Here is a 23,149-nt window from a genome sequence, read left to right as displayed (position 1 = left end):
AGATGCATACAACGCCATGCTGCCCTGGTCCAGCCATTGGGGAATGATGAGGAATTTAACTCCTCAAGCAGAGCTCATGAACAACGTGCTGTGTCCCGGCTTTGGAAAAAAATATACTTGAAAAGGAGTTGAATAAGCAACTAGTTTGGAAGGTGAACTCCTTCAGAGCTCTATTGCTGTGTGTTTTTCATTTGCCCATTTCTAGAAGCAACAGAGGGAACTCTGTTGTATCTCCAGAAAGAAAACAACGGAATATTTTTACGACCAAGTGCCCCATCACGTTACAATTGGGAACCAGGCTTCCTCCTCAAAACAAACTCCTCACATTGTCCAAAGTTACACATAGTCGCTAGAAAAAAATAGGATAACTTCTCACTAACTTAAAATTGCGTTTCCTAAGAAAAAAGATTACTTTGGGTAGGGAAGTGAAATTAGAGTATGTGATGCAACCACAGGAACATTATTTTACATCCTTAATTCTGTGTAATTTCAGAAGGGATCTACTGACCTGCCAGCATGTGGTCAGGAAGGCAAATTCCCTCTCCTATTATGTACAGTGAGAAAGAATAGAGAAGCTTGGGTTTTTTCCATTTTCTACAGCAGTGTTAATTCATTTAGGATGAGGCAAGGAAGTTATACATCACACGCTGTTCCTGGGAAATCAGCATGACATTTTCTCACTGCCGCTCTTGCTTAATCCAGCATTTACCCAAATTGGATGGATGTCAGTACAGCAGGCAGAGCCTTCATCCAGAACACTGGCCAGCAGTTACTGGCTGACAGTGAATACAACAGCAGCAGCAGTCCTCTGCTCTAGACCAAAGGATCTGCAGAGCAGGAAGGTCTTGCTGCTTCATGCCTCACACAGTCAGACACAGGGGCCTGACAGGACCCTCATTACTTCCAGGAGGGACTGGAGACCCACTCTGGGACTACTCCTGTCAGCAAGGGCTCTGACCCAGCCACCTGACACAGGGGACCTTGAAGAGGAGGAAAACAGAACAAAAAGACTGCCTGTGACTAGATCATTGCAAAGTGGTAACTAGGGGGTGAATGATCCCCTGTGAGGGGAGTCCAGTTGGGGTGTGGGAGCACATTACAGAGCAGAATCCTGAGGTGTGAGTGAAGCAAACACGGCAGTTTTGTTAATTTTCTCCCCAAGGTAACATCAAGGCTTCAACTCCTTCACCTGAAGGTGAAAGCAAAAGGGGTTGGTAATAACAGTCTGGATCGGATTCCCATTTAAAGTGGCCTCTAGAGAAGTGCAAGTGTTTCACATCAATGACCAAAGCAGCTGGGGAACTAATTGCAACACTTTGCCCAACAGTTCATCAACTACAGTAAGGACCCAATATCCATATGCCATTAATAAATGTCAAAAAGAGTGAACAATTAGTACTCAAGGGAGTTAATGATTACAGTGGGGGGATTATTATTTTTGCTGGAGACAGGCTCCTGGTAAATTCAAGGGGTGGTTCATAACTACTTATAATGTCTGGAGAAGGATCTCTGCTTTGGCCAAAGACAGTGGCTAAATCAGTAGAAGGACTTTAAAGTGTGCCGGGTTCCGTGCCTATACAGTAGCGGTCCCCTCTGTGCATGAGCTGCTCAAAGCAGGGAGCACAAGCTCTGCCAGATGTCCCGTCCATCCCATGGCCTCGCATGGAGCAGCAATGTCATATATTCACAACAGTTGAGCAACTCACACACAGTATCAGTGCTGGAATTACGCCCAGACTCAGCCCTGGTCATTCATAAATATGGACAGAGCCCAAGCCCTTGATTATAAACACTATTACATGCAGTTATGCAAGTGAGTGAATAATTCAGGCTTTCTTCCCAGATACAGCATTATATTGAGCTATGTAAGAACACAGCTCTGCTCTGGCACAATCTGACATCTCTGTACATCAGCCCTTTTCTCCAGCACAGCTTGTAAACTGGGGAGAACAAAGTGTACAGGAAAGCCTACAGAAAAGTGACCTCTCATGGCATCACCCTCTCTCTCCTGAGCATCCTTCTCTCTCCTGCCTGACTCCCACTGTGTGTTTACCTCTTGCCTAGCACCAGGATCCCAAGAAAAAGAGGTACACCAACAGCCTGCTGGGCTGACACATGCCCACAGCTGGAAGTGTTATGCCAGCAAGACTGTGGCAGTTTGAACTCCAGGGAGAGTTTGAGAAAAAGCATGTCCATAGCCAAGTACAGCTGTACTGGCTGCAAGAATTCAGCCCAGAAAGAGAGGATAATTGTGGGAAAGTGAACTCTAATCCCACAGACTCCATTACAACCCATCGAATCCATTTCAATATCACATGTGCACTTCAGGGTTGCTATAAGAACCAGATAGCTGAAAGTTAGAGGAGTTTAAATTTAACTAAGTGTTTCCATTTTAGTAAAGCAGAAAATACTACCAGCATTCCCCACAGTTACCCAACACCCTCTACAGAGACACCATTTTCTCAGTGACTTGCTCAGGCACCTCAATATTGACTGACTTCCTTCCTTTCTTGATTCTCCCAATTTTCCCTTGACTATACAATCTTTGAAATCCATTTCCTTGACTCATACTGTGCTGTGATACCACGTGTTACAGAGAGCTCCATGAAAGCTCCATCTGACTCCAGTGAGAAGTCCCCTAGGCACCTCAGCCTCAGCCTGCACTGCTCCAGGATCCAGCTCCAATTTCCTGCCCCGCAGGTGCTGGCTGATTTAACACCTCAAGAGTCGCGTGTGAAAATGCCCTGGCTGTACCATTCCTGCTATATGTGTGCATACCCAATTTGCATACAGGTAATAAAGCAAGTAAATACAAAGTGTTCATTACTTTTCAAGGTGACTTTAGAGTCCCAGCCAAATTTGGCCTTTTAAATTTTTTCTTTGAAAAGTACACTATTATCTACATGCATCCTACCAGAAAAACAGACAGCAGCTTTTTGCAGGTTTAGTTATGTGATCCCTGCAGCAACACACCCCTGACACAGCTTTATAGCACTCTGTGGAGTTTTCTAGCAATACTTCTTCCATCTCTCTAACAGACAGTGGAAGTGGAGCACGCCTCTTGTATGGGTGTAAGCATGTTTCCAGACTTTGCAGCCAACCCACAGCTGCATAATATTAAACACAAAAGTAAATTATCATTCCCTACTGCATTATATGAAAGGGCAGAATACAGCTAACTGTTTAAGCCTCTACATAATTCTTTTAACCTAGAAGAGAGAAAGTGCATACTTTGAAAGCTATTTTTCTTTGAAATGTTCAACTATGTCTTCTGTTCTAGGTGAGTATTTCATACAGCTAATGCTAAGCAGCAGAAATAATTCCTTCCACACTCCTTCATAATACAAATTCTGATATAAAACCACATTAGAAGTCATCCTGATAAGAGCTCAGACAGGTACTTTACAAGTGCTCTGCTGATTCCTCAGATATTCACAATAAAATAAAAAAAATTACTTGTTGTCTTGCTGTGAATTTGGACTATGTTTGGCAGTTTTGCCTTGGTGTTGTACTATGTTTAGCAATTTGGTTTGGTGCTCAATAGATAACCACAGCAAGAAATAAAACAGGAAAAAAAAACCAACAACAGAGCATTTCAATTACTTAATTTTACCATAAAACACTCATGAAAAAAAAAAAAAAAGCTCCCACCTTCAAGTAATTTATTTCTCTGCAGCTAAGGAATATTTTGTGGCCAGGGGAAAATGTTCCCAAAAGTGCTTCTTCCAGAGCTTTGTGCACACTGTAAAAACCTGCCAGTGCCTGCAGAGATTGTTCTCCTGATCACTTTTTATGCCTGCACTGTGCAAATGCTACATACAAATTGGATGAGAGTATTTTTTAAAAACAAACAGAAAAATCATAAAAAGGAGGTGCTTCAATTCTTTACTTCAGTTTGGATGAAAGCTTGAGGTATTGTCTGTTTTCCCCAAAAAACACAACCATCTCTCTACTAAACACAAAATATACTTTAAGGACGTAATGTAACTCATTGCTTACTGTACACATGAAAGAGAGTATGAACTAACCTTCACTTCGATGTATTCAAGATTATTGAGCCAACAACCATCTTTTCATCTTTAGTTTAGCTCTGTTCTCAGTACTCACACTCAGTGCTGTGGGGCCAGGTTTGCTTACCCCATGGACAGTCTCCATGGAAGTGTTTGTTTATGGGGAGAAAAAGCATCACGAGATTATTTTTGCTTGACTTAATAGGGAGTTGTGATGCCTCTTCGGATGCACTTTTTATTTCTTATGCCAGTCCACATGTCTAATCAGCTTTAAACCTCTTTAGAATATACTTTCAAATCATGTTCAGAGGGACACAACACTGGCATCCCACACTGTCTTCCTCTTTATTTTTAAATGTTCTACTCTTATGCCTGTGGGGAAAGGAGACAAGCCAGCATGCCTGCAGAGACAGTGTTGTGGGCTCCCAGCTCCTGCCAAGCTCTGCAGCAGCCTGGGTTTTTTGCCTGGCTCTGACTGAGCTCTCACTACTCACCCTCTCTGAGCACTGCCTGCTGCTGCTGAGTTCACAAAGATCCCCAAATGAAGAGTTAAATGCTGCACAGGAAAGTTGGAGCAAGCCTGCAAAAACATTTTGATAAGCTTGTGTGCAAGTGAAAAGGCAACTGTACACAATAGCCAGGAGCCCACGTGCTCTGCCCTAGGCTAGGCATAAATTCTCCATCCCGCTCCTCTGCTCTAAGTGATTCCAGGTCACATCCATACATCATGGAACTTTACTATTGTGCTCACGGTATTTAAGCTGGGGGCAGGAAGCAGCTGGGCTCCAGCGTATGATCTCATATGGATCTGGGCATATATTTCCATGGGAGCATGGTACAGCTTTAGCAGGCTTAATTTCTGCTCCATACCTGTTTTTCTGCTGGGGAAGGAAATGCCATGTGGACTCTGGCACAGGCAGTGGAGAGCTGACAGCAGAGTATCTCCAGAGAGAAGCACTGTTATAGAGATGTTGAAAACCAAACAGCTGCCCAAAATTGAGAGAAATATAAAGATTGACAAAAAAAGAGCAAAGCACAGGTTCATCCCTGAACAGACCCAGACCACAGGCAGTTTTACACAGAAGGGGAACCCAGGGCAGACCCAGGTCCCACACTGGAGGCTTTGCTCTGTTTGCTCAACAGCAGTAATGTGGGCTGAATTGCACAGAGGTGCAGAGGAAAGCAGGCACTGAGGAATTGGCACTGAGCATGGGAATGGAGCATCCATCAGTCTCTGCATGCAAATCCTGAGAGCCAGAGGGTCCTCTGCCAGTGCATACCACATGAGTCACAGTGACCTGAAGTCACCCATCTATTAGAAGAGACTTTGATCCCTGGTTAGTCACAGAATATGCTGAGTTGGAAGGGACCCACAAGTATGGATTCTAATTCCTGGCCCTACACAGGACATCCCCAAGAGTCACACCATGCACCCAAGAGTACTGTCCAAATGCTTCTTGAACTCTGTCAGGCTTGGTGCTGTGACCACTTCCCATTCCAGTGCCCAGCCAGTGGGAAATACTCATTTTTATACACTGAAACCAGAATAATTAACATAAGTGTCACGAGAAGTTTCCCTAATGCCTACATGCACACTAACATGCAATACCCAGTAAAAGCAGCTGTGTTTTCACACAGTTAGATCAAAGAGGCTGTGGATCAAGAAGGTCATGGTTTGGTTACAGTATCTAAACAACCGAATCAGTGGGTACCACTGGGCCTGTCACCTGATCTCATTACCCTGATCTCACCGGCTCTGGAATTTAGTGACCTTCCCAGATCAATATTTCAGAAATGACCGGAGTTTTAGAGTATGCAGAGATTCTCTCAGAGTTGGCTAAATAATTATATCAAAAGTCCAGGAAAGACAAATACTCATCCCCCCTTTTCTGTTAGCATACATTTTTCTATTGCTCTGGAATACAGAACACACACACAGGAACTAAGGATTTTCCTTTGCAATTTGAATTAGAATATTTTTTCATTAAAACATTTTGGAGTTTTTTGTTTTTTTTTTTTTAATTAGATTGGTATTACAGCCTGTCTTACATTTTTTACCTCATATTTTCCTGGACTGTGTAAAGACACATAGGAAGCTTTATTTGCCAATTTTTTTTCTCATTTTCCCCTCTGTAAACCGAAAGTCAGGTTCCTCGGCTGTCAACATCCAATCATGTGCAATTGTATTTCCTTTTGCCAACTTTTATTGTAATATCATACAAGCAAGGAGGAGGAAGCCAAGATCAGTTCATAGAAAACATACTCATACTACTTTGTTTTCTATGCACCTGACACGTGTTTGCCTGGTTCCACCTCACCAAAAAGTCTACACTGGCCACACAAATTAAATTAATTTGAGTTTCAATCTTCAAGCTTTTGATTTCTTTCTTTGTTTTTAATTTTGTTTTTCACAACAAAAATAACCTACTTTTAAAAAATTGGCTAAGGCTTCTTCCTGAAAGTTTTATTAGTTCTGCTCCACAAGAATAAACCTGGCAACAAAATCTCACAGCTTTATTGTGAATCCCTCATTATTTGGATTTTTCTGAAAGCATCAATATTAAAACTGCATGATTGCATAAGGAAGTGAAGTTTGGGCACAGATAAAGAGCCCTAACCAGAGCTCATTTCTAGGCTTATCATTGCTTGGTAGAACCAAAAGCAATCTCAAAGTCCTAAAAGCCGTGAGCAAGTAAAGACATGCATGTGGCTTGAACAGCAAAAATGGGAGTCACCAGGGTTAGGGTTACCCCTGCTTCTTGCCAAGAAAAAAAAAAATTGCAAAAAGATTGCACAATATTTTGGAGTTTGAATAATTAATCTAAGCATTCAAAACCCTACAGTTGTGCATTCTGCCGATGGCAATGGCATGCAAGCATGAGAGGCTTTCCTTGCCACCTGGAAAGATAACACCCACCCCCAGCAGCACTGCACTGCAAACTGCCATCCCTCTGAGATGGCCAGATGGCTGTCTCAGCAAAGAGACAGGTCTTGAAAAGCAAGGACTTGCGCCAGTGGAAAGTCTCCTGTTCTCCAAGAGAGACGTTTCCTGCCAGAACTGCGAAAGATTCCCCCAACACTTCTGTTCCCAGCATTCACACACTGAACAGTAGGGATGATGATTATTTAGGAGGTTTGGCTGTTACCAGAGCATTCTGTGGAAGAGCAGTGACATTTCTGCTGCTAACTAAGCTTCCCAAGCCTATCTACAATGCTGGGATATACAAGCCCTGAAAGCGATCAAATGCAGGTAACCCTGCTGGGACTGCCACACTGACCTGTCTTCTCCAAGTTAAAGTGCATAAAGTGAATTTATTCTGCTCTGTATTTCAGAGTTCACACTTCAATTTAGGGCAACTCTACAGAGTTCAGCAGTGCTGTTCTTGCTTTACAGCAAGGTAATAAAGATCATAATCAAGCCTTCTATGCTGCTAAGGTATTTCTTACTTGATCATGTTGGGAAAGGTTTATTCCTCTCATCACAAAGGCATGCGTAGCTAGATACCACGTTGTGTAAAGATTATTTCTCCTGATGTGGCTGGCTCCAACTTTAACTGAGGCATGTGAGCACCCTTACAGACTAAGCATAAATAACAAAATGTTCTTCAGAGACAAAAACTAATTTAAAAGAAATAATTTAACTTGTATTTGACAGCTAGAAGAATGCTGGTTGCTTGCTTGCTTTTAGATAGTGAAGTTAATGATCCTTCAAAAACAATTCCAAAATATGCTGTGGTGACATTCCATAAATAGTGAGGGCTAGGAGTTCCCTTTTAATTTCTTTTTTGGTAGTCAACAGTAAGGGAAATTATGGTTTCAGTAATTTATCTCCATCTTCTTGTGCATGCATATCCAAGTGCCAAAACTCATATACTAAAGAAAAACCAGAGCTGTACCCATATTCACCTGAGCCACTGCTGAACTCCCCATTCTACCCAGGGACTCCTCACATAAATCACTAATATCTTGGTGGTTAAAAAAACAAAACAAAATAAAACAAAATAAAAACAAAAATAACCAAAAAACCATATGCTTACATATCCAAGTTTATGAACTCAGAATTAGTCCGTAAGTAATGTGTATAAGTTGGAGGTAAAGGAAATGAAGCTATAAATGAGGAGCACAACAAATTAACTACTGAAAAGATACACTGTTCATGTCACTGCTCCCTGTAATATTGAAAGAAAAAAAGAATGGGCAGACTCTTGTTAGAAACGTGTCTATTAAGAGACACTTTTGCAAGAATCAGTGTTTTACACAACTTCCTTTGTCTAAATTTCCATTTCAGTTTATATTTGCCTTCACCAGGATAAGACTTCAACCAATTTTCTAAACCATAACTGAGTTTACACCTTATTCTGAAACACAGTCAAGATTAAACATCTAATAAATTCAGAAGCTGAAGAAATAACAAAACCAAAAACGATGCATCATCTGGGACTTCAGCTGAGGACAATCCCAATTTCTTTTTTTTTTTGCTTCTGCAAAGAGATTAACTCATTGCTAAAGGAATGACCCTAATTATTTGGCCTCCACTTTGATTTTTTTTTTTTAAGATATAGCATGCACAAAAATATTTTTAAGGGGGAGAGGGAGGGAGGGAATGGGGAAGGAGAGAGAGAGAGAGAGAGAGAGGGAAAGGGGAGAGAGAAAGAGAGAGAGCTAGAAAGAGAGAGAGAGAGATGCTCATAGGAAATGTAAACAACAGCCAGCTAGTAATTGAAAGAAATAATTGTTTCCCATTATCTCTGACAGGCAAAGCCTAGATTTAAAGTGAAATTGCAAAAACACAAATTATGCAAGACGTGGTTTCCATCTAAGCAAAAGAAGACTGTTTCTCTGAATGCTACAGTTTCAGAGTTGAGTGCACTCATCTTGGGACATGCTGCTAGCCAAGTTGCACCATATGTATTCCCAGTCGTTTTTTAACACTGCTAAAAATGCATTTGATTTTCACACAACTGGTAGCCAAAGCTTTGTCTGAATAGACATTGTTCATGCAATGCACACATTGAATTTAAAGCATATTAGTCAATTTGAAAACTGCACTACTCAGTGAGATAATACCCTGCAGTTTCAACTGAATAAGGTTTCATAAGCAGCTCAAGAAGAGGGAGGCTAGTGGGAGACTAGTTTAAAAGAAATAAAGCCTCTGAAATAATTAATTACACCATGTACTACCAAAATCTCCTAATAGAAACAGAACAGTCAGAACATGTCTGAAGCAAAGTGGCCAGCAGATACTCCAGGGAAGGGATCTGGCCCCAGGACTGTGGCCTGGCTGGCCAGTAGGAAAGTGCTCTGGGCACGCTGGGAGCTGTGCAAGAGGACAGGCAGGCGTGATCAGGCTTGGCAAGATTAGGTCAAGTGAAACATCACATAAACATGATTGCAGAAATCACATCACTGACAATCTCCATCAATGCATCAGCAGGCTGAGCATTCAGAGCTTCGCTGTCCTTGTACAGATCCTCAGCTGAATAAACAGGCACGACCTGCTGAGCTGTGGTCCTGTGTCTCCAACAGTGCCTGTGCTACCTGCAGCCACTCAAGTGGGATACCATTCTTACAAGAAGGGAATACAGCTGGCACCTACCTCAGATCCTGACCGGATCAGCAATGCACAAGGTGTCTCCACAAGGGAGGAAAGAGAACCATTACCACCATTGTACCCAACTTAGATGGGTCGAAGTTCATGGCCTTGTCTCTGCAGTTGGAAGCTCTACACTTGGGCTGGCTGTTTAACAAATTCCTGCTCAAACACAGACTGAAAGTTCTCCCAAGCCAGTACTGAACTGAAGTTCTTCCTTTTCCATAATTTTAAAAGCTTGTATGAATAAAAATAGTAAAATAAGCACTGGTCTTGGCCCACCATTTAGCACCTGGTTACACTTCAGCTCAGTTCCAAGCAGAAACTGCTAGAGCCTAAGGGTCAAGACAGAGAACGGGGAAAGCTGTGACTGATTGAATTAATTGGGTTTTCATAGATCTTTTGATATCCAGCCCCCCAAAATCCTGCAGTACTCCAGAGCTGCTCTCCAGATTCAGTGTGACAGGACTCAGTGATGTGCTGCTGTCAATAAGTACATACACTTCACGCTTACTTGCTTTGCCTAAAGTACAAATCATAAATAGTTGTATGTGACAAATTCCCCAGTATTGAACCTTCACGGCTGCCAAGCATCATGCTGCAGAACAGAACAAGGAGGGCTATAATTTTCTTTTCTTCGTTTTGTTATTTGACCTTCAATTTTTCAGTTGTCCTTGGATCAGTCTGGAACTAAATGTAGTCTTTTCAGCATTATTTATATGTTTAACCCAAAGCTCCCCACATGTGTCAAGGGACTATCACAACACTCTTCTAAATTGTTTTAACAGCTTATTTTAAATTGAAAAATGTCATTTTTGAAAAACCATTGTCAATTAATTATGATTCCATAAACTCCTACCAGCTCTCTTGTGTTTTGTAACAATTTGCTCACAGCCTACAAGACAAAGCCTCCAACTTGCTCAGAGAAAGCTCTTGAAACTGCCCAGCCCTTGAAAATGCTGACTGATCTTTAAATTAACACAATGATAATGATTTTGGCCACCAGCTATTTACAAATGCCATGCAATATACAAATAAAACCCCCATAGATGGATCAGCTGCATCCTTGGGGATCAACAGTCACAGGGGTTGAAACATCCCTTAGTTTGTGGAGATACAATTCATTATCTGGAACTGGAACCAAAACCCACCACATTCAAAGGAAAGTCATTAGTGTTTGGTTACATACAGTAATTCATCCTGAACTGAGCAATATATTTTTCAGTCAAAAGGTCTTTCCCCAGCAAGAAAAAGACAAAACAATCACTGTAATAATCCTCCGTGAAACCTTGAGAAAGGACATTTTCCGCCTCGGGGAGGGGGTGGTTCTCTGGTGTCTATATCGGCTACAGAGCTAACCAAAACAAAAAGAGCTGGGTGGGGGGACAGGTACAGGGGCACACATAGACACACACAATTTCTCTCACATAAGAGGAATTTCCCCTATATCATCACATTCTGCAAACAGCATCAATTTTCTTTTATTTACATAACCAGTGTGAGCAACTTCAGAGAAGGATTTATGGTGCAGCTTGGGTTTCTGTGTGGGTTGCTCTTTTACTGTATCAATATTATGTTTAACAACATTTTTCAGTCAGAAAAAGTGTCCATGTGAAAGTTGAATGGTGGGAGAATTACGTTCTCAGGTAAGAAAGAAAAAACCCCACAATACTGTTTTATCACTGGTCTAAGCAATGCAAGCCAAATTCAGCCCATGAATTTAAAGGGCTTGCACTAGTAAATCAGCTTAGAGCTGTTATTTAAGAGGTCAGAATTTCTTGGATAATTAATGAGACAGGCTGTCCATGTAAACTTTACCCAAATGGTTTCACATCTTACAGTCAGCTCTGTAACTCGACCCAAAATAGTGTCACCCAGAAAAACAATAAGACACTGCTACCAAAACTTGTGGCAAGATTTCCCATTGTTAACCACCTCCTTTAAATCCACATTTTTCAAAAGAACTAAGGACCTAAAATATTTTACTTCTTTGAGGGAAAAAAACCAACAATGTCAGCTATGTTACAACATAGCTTTCATTTCCTTAAAGCTCTGAGTTCAAGCTCCATAGATACTGCAAGCCTAAATGCTCAGACATAAGCAAATCACCTTGGGAAACACTTTCACAAATACAATATTATTTTAAAAAAATTTATTCATGAGCACTTGTCAGTCAGGGAAATTTCTACTGAACATTTTTTGCTGCTCCCTAACTTTACCAGGGCAATTGAGCAAAGTAAACAGAACTCAGTTCTCACACAAGTTTGAGACCCTGTTTTAATGATTCAGCAAACTCAAGGTTTAGGGCAAGAAGCCTCTGATCAAAACTATCTCAGCCATACCACACAAAGAATTGATTTGGTAGAAAAAAGTTCTTTGAAGTGAAATTTGTTAATATGGAAAAGTGACCTTCAAACCAGATCAGGTAGTGCCTTTGTTCTCCCAGTAGCATAGCAGCAATGGTACCAATTACTTGTCTTGCACTCCAGTTAAATAAATCAAATTGTCTCATGTGCCCAGCACTGTCTGGATGAGCTCTGCCTCAGAGAATGATCCGGAGCTGATGAGTGTGAACCCACAGGCCGGTGCTGCAGTGTCAGATCCTGGAGTGCTGGGGGGAGACTGCAGTTTTTCAAAAACACAGAACAACACATCAACACCAGAATGAAGATATACAAGGCAAAACGGAGGCAGTGTCATAAAATACACTCGGGGTCAATAGCTAACGTCTCTGTTATAAAAATTCTATTGGTTTTACCCAAGGTTATTTCCTTAGCTGCCAGGAGTCATTTGGCCAGAGATGGAATAAGGGGTTCGCTTTGGGCTCTGAACATGATCAATCCAATGATCAGATCAGTTACTTCTGGCTGCTTATTTAGAAGCTGTTTGTTCTGAGTCACTTGCTATATGTTTATATTTAAGTGTAAATGTATACATACATGGGTGCTTACAAGTTGTTTACATGAAAGCTCTCAGGAGCTTTTTGGATGTGAAACCACAATATTTTCCTTCAGTTCTAAAACGTGCTTCATCAAGACAACCAAATGTAATATTGCCAAATTTTACTGCCCTCCTGTCCCCCTCGCTAGTTCCTTCACATCTCAGAGGCTACTCTTTATGACAAAAAAATAGCCCATTAACCTAGCGATATTCAAACTTTTATCACCTTTCTCTGCCCCTGCAAGGATAGATAATACTCCCTCAGGCTCCAGCTAAGGAACATCTGGCTTAGCCACCCTCCTCCTGTACAGAAGCACGTCTCAGGAGGGGGAGGTGAGCAGAAAGATTCTGCTGAGGTAAGATATCCCTGCAGCTGCACCTCTGCCAAGGGCCGACCTGCAACTATTCCCAAGCTTCTTGAGATCTTGCCATACACTTTACCTACCAGCTTGTCATCCAGACAACCTTCTGCTCTTTCCCTTGCATGATCTCATTCCATGGTGCCTCGGGGTCTCAACCCCACCCCCCTGCACCTTTTGGCCATCCACTTTACCCTTTGAGCTGTTCACCATGGCCAAACTAAAGCAGGGAAGCAAAGAGGTGTCATCAGCCAAGGGCTTACAGCAGGCTGAAGGGGCCAATTCCTCTTGCCTTCCACCAGTCTCATGCCTGAAAGAAGCTCATGCCCAGCCATGAAGGTGCTGCAGCACTGGAGAGAACCTCCTCACCGACACAGGGACACATGCAAGCCCACCCAGGGCAGCAAACTCCGAATGAGCCTTTTTTTGTTGTACTCTCATCTCAGCCATGTTTACTAGGCACTCAGCCTCCCTCAGATTATTTCTGTCCCTCATCCTCCCACGGACAATAGCCCAAACCCATTCAGAGGGAAGATGCAGTGGCTGTGACTGCAGAGTTCCTCCAGCATATCCTCTAGCATTGCTAAATTACACACTATTAAACAACCAAGCATCTCAACTTTATTAGCAATCTTACTATTACAGTATTGTAAAAGAAAAAAAAAAGTGTGGGTTTTTGGTGGTTTTTGTTTCTTTTCTATGATGAAGCTGCCACTGTCTGGAGGAAACCTGTGCTTTGCACACACAGGAAGGCGCACACGTATTTCATATGGTGCATTGCAAGCTGCACAGAATAGAAAGCAGCTGGAGGAAAATGGCTATAGAGAAATGGTTCTCCTGGGCATCATCTGTTGATTTGTTTTGTTTATAGAAGGAATGAGATTTTTATCTCTGCTCAAAATATAAAATGCTTCCATGGCACTGAGCTCACTGCTTGGCTATGCTCTCACTCAGGAACGTAAATAAAAAGGAGAAGGAGGGAGAAAAAAGGCTTTACTGCACAGAATCCCTAGCAATGTCAAAAATTAAACAGAAAATGTCCACCAGTGACACAGCTAAAGCCTGAAAGAGAAACTAAGTCACCAAGCTACCATGGAAATAAAGGCCTTCTTACGATGCTTGCTAATGGTTAGAGTCTCCTAAAGCTAAGAAGGCTGGTTAGATATACACTGCCCAAATCCCAATTCTCAAATCCCAAACTGAGTCCTGGCAGGATGAACATACTTACATTGTAAATACACCAATCTTTATAAGATCCATGGCCTGAGAAGGCACAGGTTCCTACAGTTCTTCCACCATACTATGTGCACCGTTAAAATTCCAAGCTTGCTGTGCAGCATTGCTTGGGGAGGTTCCTCACTCCCCTGTGCCTGACACCCAAGATCTGATGGTCTCTTCCAGTTAATAACAGACAACATCTCTGTTGTCCTAGAAGAACACCAGATGGCTGCTTTTCCACTCAAATTGAGAGCACTTCAATTTATACTAAACAAAAGTTGCATCTCAGGAAAGAAAATATATTGTGAAGCCACTGAATACTTAACGACTGCTAAAAATTTAAACTTTTAAAAATTTTAAAACACAATCACCGAGAGACACAACTACACAATCTGTGAGAAATTACCTGACATCTAAAACTTTCTAATAGACAAATTTTAAAATACTATTCTGAAATAGGAAATTCTCAAGGTTTGTTGCCATCTTTAGTAATAGCTCTCATAAAACTGAGGATTCTTTATCTTTGTAACAGCTATTCCTAGCTCTGAAGAAGAGATGAGAGAGAGCAAGCCAGATACATGGAAGTGAAGGCTGCTGAATGTTATTCCAGAACAACTCCATTTCATAAGCTACAAGAGGGGATCTGAAGCCTTTCTGGAATCACCAAGAGGTGTTTGCTCTTCCTGAAGCTACTGGCCAGAGCTCTGACCTGAATGGCTACTTAGCAGCTATTGGTCAGCTCAGGGTCCCATACTGAGTACAGTTCACTGTAGCATTCAGAGACATTAATCAGTCCAGTACAATAGTGTTACACACACTGAAATCTATCCTAACATAAATATGCAGCTTCTCAGTTTTGCTACTATGAAGCTTATACTGAGAACTCTGTTGGGAGAGATTGCTTCATCTCAAGGCATGATGAGTATTTCAGAACATCTTAAAACAGCGATTTGTTAAAGTCTTTGGAGAACAAACAGATCATGTCGATATTTTAAAGATGGAAAAGAGCCATTGAAGTTTTGACCACCATCACTCTCTGTCTGTCATGCTAGCATGCAACCCACCAAAGATCCTTTAGCTGCTTCTTCCTCTCCCAGGATGGCTTTATTTCATGTCTTTCCCACATTTCAAACCACATGCCTCGACGACCTCTTCAATTGTTATAGCTCTACTGAGAGGGTGTTTACATAAAAGCTCTTTGGAGCTTTTTGGATGAGAAACCACAAACATGCATGCACAGATTACATCAGATTTATTGCCACCAAGTAAGTTAAAACAATACTGAGGGTTACAGGTTCAGAACTCTGCCAAGAGTTCTCATCCAAGAGCATTCATTCAGCAGGAGCTTGTGATCATACAATTACTAATTACTCATCTCCTCTAAAGTCCACTGCCTTTTCATCCTTCCCATGCCCCTCAACTCATAAAGAACATCACAAGGTTTTTAGTGAATGAAAAAAACTATTCTTTCCAAGGAAGTAGACTTTACTTTGTCCATACAAGCAAGCACACAGCCAATGCCCCATTTCCTACTCCCAAAATACAGCTCAGTTCAATTCCTTTCTTCCAACCTCAATTTGCCCATACATACTTGACCTCAATCTGTAACAACCCACTGCATATTCATATGGAGTCATATCCTGCTGTTCCCAGTCATTCTTTCCAGTCCTTTCCCAGCCATTGCTGGGCATCCAGCTTCTTTTCATACCCAAGCAAAAAAACCAGCATAACGAGTTTTGCCCCTTTCCTTGTTTGTTGCTTCTTTGCTCCCTCGACATCTTCACAGGTTCTGCAGAACCATGAAAGCAGCACCTAGCCAGGAAAGAAACTACCAAAGGAATGGATATGGAGAATCTCCCACATGCTAGATGATCCCTTCATTAAAACTCTTGTATTCCTGTTGACCTGCCCATCACTCCAATCATAGGTAACACATGTCAAATAAACAAGTTAAAGCTTAAAAGAAATTGTCACCAGTGTAAGCAATTGCATACGAAGCAAGGTAAGGAAGAGGCAGACATGGAAAATCATTTTCTCAAGCTCCTCTGCTATTCCTGGGAAAGTGAAATAAATGCGTATCCAAACCCAAACCAGAAAATATTTTGAGCTCATTCAGCTGTTTCACAGCAGTTAGCACATACTGAGCTCATGGAATAGTAAACTTTGTTTTCAATAGGGGAAAAAAACCAAAAACAGAACTAGGAAGATAAGAGAGAGAAAAATCCATCTAAAGATTTTGGGTATGTCAAGGGGAACTGATAAAAAAAAAATCTTTCAATAACGTGACAATATTTTAAAATATTTTTTAGACAGCTCCATTAAATTCTATATAAAACTTCCCTACAGAAGAGCAAGGCATGACAATCAAAGGCATAAATTACCTGAGAGCCAGCAGTGAGGACAAAACAAACATTGGTATGGGTGAAATCTAATGCAAAGACAAAAAAGGGTGAAGAAGAATATGGGCAATTTCTTTTTAAATTATGGGAACAACGTTAAAGGAGACAAGAAAAAAGAGAACACAGATCTATATTTCACCACTCTAAGGAGTTCTAACCTGTCAAAACTACAAATTGTTTTAACTTTTCATTTAAGAGGGAGCACAGGCAGGCTGGCAGGACACTTTGTGTGCTATCTGAAAGTGCAGTGACAAAAATCCACACACCTTGGAGCACAGGAGGACCAACAAGTCCCCCAGGGCAGGGCAGTCACAGGAACTGCAGAATGCACCCCTGGGGTTCAGGGAAGAGCAGAGCTCATGGCAGTGTTTGAAGACTTTGCAGCAGACCCTGAGAGGCCCCTCTGAGCCTCGCAATTAAATGCACAGCCACGGCAAGAGACAGCCCCAGTGCAATGGATGGAGCACTGCACTGCCTGCAGGGCCTTGTCTCTGAGGAAGTTGTGTACATTGCTTTCTCCCACCATCAAATTTCAATTCCATTTAAAGCACCACCAGCTGGGCATTAAGTTCCTCATGTTCCTAATACTGTCAGTAGATGGAGGCAGGAGTTGCTAGAAGATAACCTGGAGTACCCAAACTCACTTTGGGAAGGGCCCAACTATCCCCAACTTAAGCAAAGTAAACTGACCGAAGGCAAGGACCAGGTCAAAAGTTAAATCCAAACTTCTGGTCCAGAAGAGCTCAGTGAAGCTCCAGAGCAGGCTCCCAGGCAGAAGTTGCAGAGTACTTCACTCCCTCACTGGTCTCTCCGGCCTATGCAACCCAGTAGAAACCAGACCCAGGCCATTCCAAGCCCGGCAGGAGGTGGAAGCAGAAATGGGATGGCTCAGGGGCTGAGTCCAGCTCCTGTTTACTCTTAGCTGTTTGTGTGCATTATCCAGCTTTGCAGCTCACTCCACTGGACATGGATCTGGAGACCATAGTAGAACACAGGTTTTGTGTTTTTTGGCTTTTTACTTGTTTTGTGAAAGGAAGCCATCCTGTCCCTGTAGGTCTGCCTTTACATACTATTAAGGCTCCAATCTCCACTCATTAAAATCAAACTATGCTTTAATTTGGGATTTAATGGGGAAAGGCATGAAAAAGTTTAGAGAAAAACAAAAACCACAAAGTTAGGCTGGAGATTGATTTTTTTTACACAGAGTTTTTAGGGTGAAGTGCACCTTCACAAAAGCAAAAAACTCAGCAACCACTTGAGGGCCTTAACATAAAGACTGCTGGACGTGTAATCTCTAAATTGAAAACAAAACGAAACTTGAGCAGAGGTGGTTTCTGAGTTTTGCAGCACAGTGCAAGAAAACAAAACCAAAACTGCACTGCACGAAAAGCTCAACACTTGTCTGGATAACCAAGGTGTTACAACAGCCTCTGAGGATATCATAGAGAATCCAAGGATCTGAAGCCGCAGTAGCAACAAGAGAAAACTGTTCTGCTTCTTCCCCCAAAAGTAAGGTAACTTAGTTTACCTAAAAGCAGCATAATCAGGGCACTGATTGAACTTCATTCTGGATGATCAAATCTACACAAATCTACTTTGTTTTCTGAGAAATAAAGTATTTAGTCATATGTGGTATGGAACTTTTCCAAATTATAATTCAGTAATTTATTCTGCTGCTTCTTGAGCTCACCTAGAGATGCTTGATTTAGCTCAAAGACAAGGCCATACATTGCACAGCTGTGGAACTAAACTATGCTTGACACATTAGTGGGAATTCCAGAACTGCTTGATATGAAACTGCATGACAAAGACAATTCAGAATCTTTTAGGTTTTCTTTTGTCATCAACAGCAGTTTGCTGATGTTTCCTGTTGAGTCAGATCCTTCTAGCTTTTCTAATGGGACATTCAAATGAAGAGGAGAGAAGAAGAATGATTTCCACTGATAATGATCATTTTAGGGAAAAAAAAATTAAAAAAACAACCACCAGCTGGGGTTAACAGAATATTAAAACCCCCAAAACTTCCCAGTCCTCTGACCCTGTAAACCTGATGCTGGGTTCACTACAAACTGAGAAGCTACAAGGTTGTAATAGGGGAAGCCTCATTAGGGACCATAACCTGAGATCCCAGCTCAGAGGTCAGACTTTGCTGGTCGAAAGGACGTGGGAGACAGACAAGTCCAGCAGCCAGAGTCCAGCAGCAGTACAGGAGCACCAGCCCCTGAGCACTCTCTGTCTACAGAGCTGTGCCTTCTGCCAGAAAGGGAAATGAGCAGGCTTTGACACCTGAGCATTAGGATGCCTCTCTGAACCTCTCACCTCGAAGAGCCTGATGTAAGAGCAGATCTGTACGTCCTTCTGAGTGTTTGTTGATGCTCCACACCAAGGCCTGGTGCTCCCTGTACTCTTGATGGCAGCAATGGCAGGTGGAAAATTTGGGTCTACCTATCCAGAAAGGATGCAAGTTTTGTACTGCAGGTCCCTGAATCTGTCTAGAAGTATTATCTGGATGTGTTAGGGAAAATCTACTTCCCTTATGCCTTGATTTAGCTCAGACCATAAAGCTAGAGCTGTAGCTGTCAAATATCTTTTGTAAATAGTGATCTTTTGAGGGGCAAAAATTGGTCCAAGATCTAGTATTAGGTGGCATTCACTTCAGAAAAAAGGAAGTTTTAGCTAACTCAACCCCAAACAGCAAGGTTCTGCAAAACCAGAAGTTTTTGCTGGAAAAAGATTACCTCTAAACTTTCCCTTTAGAGCCCTTTCCAAAACCACAGATGCAAAGTAATGCCAAACAAGCAATGATACTGAAGCCACCTGTATGAAAATACCACCTTGCCCTGAGATCAACTTCTGATCTGGTTTAGTACAGGTATGGGACTAAATGATGAATTCTAACACATGTGCCCCATTGTCTAAGTATGTCCCCCATCCAACTGCATGCACGTGACTTAAGGTCAGAGGAGAAAAAATATTAAGTTTAGTTTTCATTCTTTTTTGTCAGAGACTGCAAATTCTTTGGGTCAGGAATGACTTGTTCTGCACTGAGGGGGTAGTACCTTGATCTAGGAAGGTAGATCAATCTCAATCTCTTAGTCTCTCTATACTTGTCTCTAGCACGAGTAATCATTAATATTACTTCAATATAAAAATGTCATCTTTTTCAATTACTTAGCTTTTCAGAAACAGGCAGGAACACCACTAGTTTATGTTTTGCTATGTTTGAAAGCCTGCAATTAGACATGGATCTTACAAACATAAACAAACACTCCCATCCAACCTTCATGTTTCTAAAAATCCCCAGGTTTGTTTAGACAAGGGGTTGATAATCCAGTTTGAACACAGGTATCTGAATGCTGTGACAGCTTCTTCATAATGCTCAGCTTATGCTACATTAAACTTTAAAGCAAGATAAACTCCTGCTTTCATTTTATCAAACATCTACCCAGACAGCAAAAAGAAAGACACAAAGCAATGTTTGCAGCTACAGCCAAGCATGGGATATCCAACTCAGCATATGTTTGAAATGAAAATGAACAATATGTTGCATAGATAAACTACTGTATTTTTCAATAGAGAATATCACTGGGATTTGTAAAAGTTAACCTCATTCTTCCCTTAAGAGTTTGGTTTTATGTCATGCCTAAAAAACCCCCTGAGATTCACAGAGATTAGGCAAATAGAGACAGCAGTCATTGCAACTGAGAAAGAAAGAACTCTTAAAAGAAACTCTGATAATCAGTTTGGGTGGAAGAAATCACAGGGGAGGACACAGACAAGACATTATTTAAGAATGCTAAGTGTTGTGTCACAGGTATTACTGAACTTTGGTAGTCAGCCATATTATGCCTTTTTGTGGTCAATAAAGCAGTAACCTGCCCATCACAGTAATAATGATGTAGCAACAGACATCCAACAGTACATTATAAGAAGTCTGCAAGAAGAGATTTTCACCTTCAGAGAACAAGTAGCAAGAATGGGGAGAGTAGCAGATGACTAAATCCTTCAGGAATGGGGGATAGCAAAGAGGCTTCAGCAGCCTCCCAGTTTAACAGATTACCAAAAAAACAACTTCCCATTGAAATCCAAATAGACTATATACCTGAAAAGCTTCACAGCTTTCTATTCCCAGCATTAAATCAACTACCTTACAAAGCCTCTCCTTAGAGCTGACTTAAGGTCATGCAGAACACAAGCACTGAGAGGTTATAGTTGCTTCCACTGATTTAAAATTGACACATTACACTACAAGCACCACCTTCATATTACACTGATGAAAGCGCATGAGAAACCAAAGATGTGCTATTACATGATTTGTTACAAAGAGTTATTGATAATCTTCATAATACTATAAATAACAGACAAAAAATTATCCAGGCATCCAAGTTTCTGCCTAAGACTTGCTTCTTCCCTATACGTTTATTTTATGCAGCTACAGCCTCTCCTCCCTTTCCCCATCAACCCTTTCTCTCTTTCTCTTTCATATGACCTCACCATACCCAAAATTGTGAAGAGATTGGTCTTATCACAGTTTAGCAAGATACCACCTGCCAGCTGAACTGTGACAAATCCCAGCTGGCCTTACAACACACAGACTAACAGGGACTGAGGCTGAAACAATGGACAGCAGCTCAAGGCCATCATTTAAACCACTGAGTACCCCCATCCACAAAAATTGTGCTAAGGAAAGAGCTCAATAACACGAATGCTGCCATCACCACGTTCCTATTCTAGTGTGCACTAGATCTTTTGACTCTCTTCTCTACCTGCAACTGCCTTCTTTTGAGCCTTACTAAGCCTTTTACAGCCAACAAGGTGGACAAAATGCCTGTTCTTTGTACTCACACTACAGTTGACACAATGTGACCCCAATCAATCATACGCTACTACCATAACAAAATTTACAACAGCAAATATTCATTCCTCCCTTTCCCCAGGACTGCCCTTCTGAAAAGACAATCCTGGCAGAAAAAGCTAAGAAAATAATAATTCAGTAGTTATTAAAAAAATAGGATGAAGCTTATAAAGAAAACCTCAAAGGAACCTTAAGAGATATTACTTTATTATTACTCCTGCCATACACAACACTCATGTTTTCTAACTCCTAGAAGAGCCAGATAATCAGGTATGCAACATGATTGTAATAAAAACATTCTCTAGAATTAGAGACCTGTATTTCTATTAGCAACCATTTTACTCACTGTTTAAATAATTCATTGAACTCAAGGTTTCAGGCATGAATAAAGGAAGATGTGAGCACGCATTGAGTTTTACTGATTTGTTTAAACACACAGGCAATATAAAAAACTTTAACAAAATAGACTCAAATTAGAAAGTTGACAAGTCTGAGGAACTAACACACTTCCAGATGTGCTTCAAGACTTTAACCTTACAGGCTCAGGCACTGCACTTTACTGAGATAAGTAGATGCGAACAGCTCAGCCACCAGGCAAACCTACTAACAGCCCATAGCTTATTTCATTGCAAATTTAAAAATCACCAGCTTCCCACTGGAAGAGTGATCTGTAAGCACCTGTACTTAATAAGCTACTTAAAAATAATCTTGAATCTGTAGATCAAAAAGATTGGTTAGTAGTAACCATTGGCAGTTGCAAGTATAAAACACTTGTTTCATATAAAACTTCTGCTTCCTTTTCTTGAAGTTTTCACAGAACTCACCTTCAGGAAAGCACACACTGAATGGGGTGTCTCAGTGTTAGACAATTTCCCACCTCACTGCTAAGTTGAACTTTTTGAAATGTTTATGGTAGGCACTCAATTCAGCAGTAACTGACCACAACCACAAGTCTGGTTTAACTCTGCAATTAGTTAGGTTTGTTAATGGCAAGACCAAATGTGCACTAAACCACCATGTCATAACTTCAAGGAGAGGAACAGCCTTTCCCAAACTGAACCAGAAAATGAGGTCCTGGGCAAGCACACACCAGATAGTACCTAACATTTACAAGGAGCAGTTCCAGGTCATTGGAGATCTCGGCACATCTGAACACGTGCTATGTGGAAGCATCAGGCTCTTTCAAATGAACCACAGGTGGCCAGATCTCACCAGCTGATCTGCTGCTTTTTTGAATGGTGGACGTGCCTCTCTCCCCCTTAAGCTCCCAGAGATGCACAGGTCTACAGCAAACAGCATGGTCTTACTTAATGATCTAGAGTTACTGTTCTTTTTCCTAATAAAATTCAGAGGAAGTAGGACTTGGATGTTTGTGATGATTTGGGCAGATCTTGTTAAGAAAGCAGGCTCAGCCACCTATTTTATACAGCAACACACATCAAATATAGGGTTGACTCTTTGGTTTCTCTAGATCCTCCCTGGACACAGAAGGAAGTTGAACAAAGCTCAAAAGGGTGAAAGAATGACAAAATATATGCAAAGTAATCTGTCATTTACATTGCTACAGCAGTTGTGCTAAACTCATGGTGCCATCCCTATTCTCTTCTAGATTAGTTTTGGATTTTTGCTGGATGTTTTTTTCCTGCAACAGTCCCTGAAACCTTTTCTTGAACACTCATGTAATTCAGAAAAAAACATTCTTTTACTGGAAGGCAGGATTTTAAGAGATATGCAAGTAAAAAGTAAGAAAAACCACTCCCAGTTCAGCTAATTCAATT

General features: G+C 41.3%; 1 protein-coding gene across 1 annotated transcript in view; it reads right to left on the bottom strand.

Annotated features, from left to right (window-relative positions):
• The window catches only part of TBXAS1 (thromboxane A synthase 1), a 229,152-nt gene that overhangs the window by 202,643 nt on the left and 3,360 nt on the right, over window positions 1-23,149 (bottom strand). The window lies entirely within an intron of this gene.

This window comes from Pseudopodoces humilis, chromosome 5, assembly GCF_049639895.1.
Source record: "Pseudopodoces humilis isolate 2021_Gansu_Grassland_sample_001 chromosome 5, ASM4963989v1, whole genome shotgun sequence".
Taxonomy (NCBI): Eukaryota; Metazoa; Chordata; class Aves; order Passeriformes; family Paridae; genus Pseudopodoces; species Pseudopodoces humilis.
Note: the sequence above shows the minus strand (reverse complement) of the source record. Positions and strands in the feature narration are given on the sequence as shown.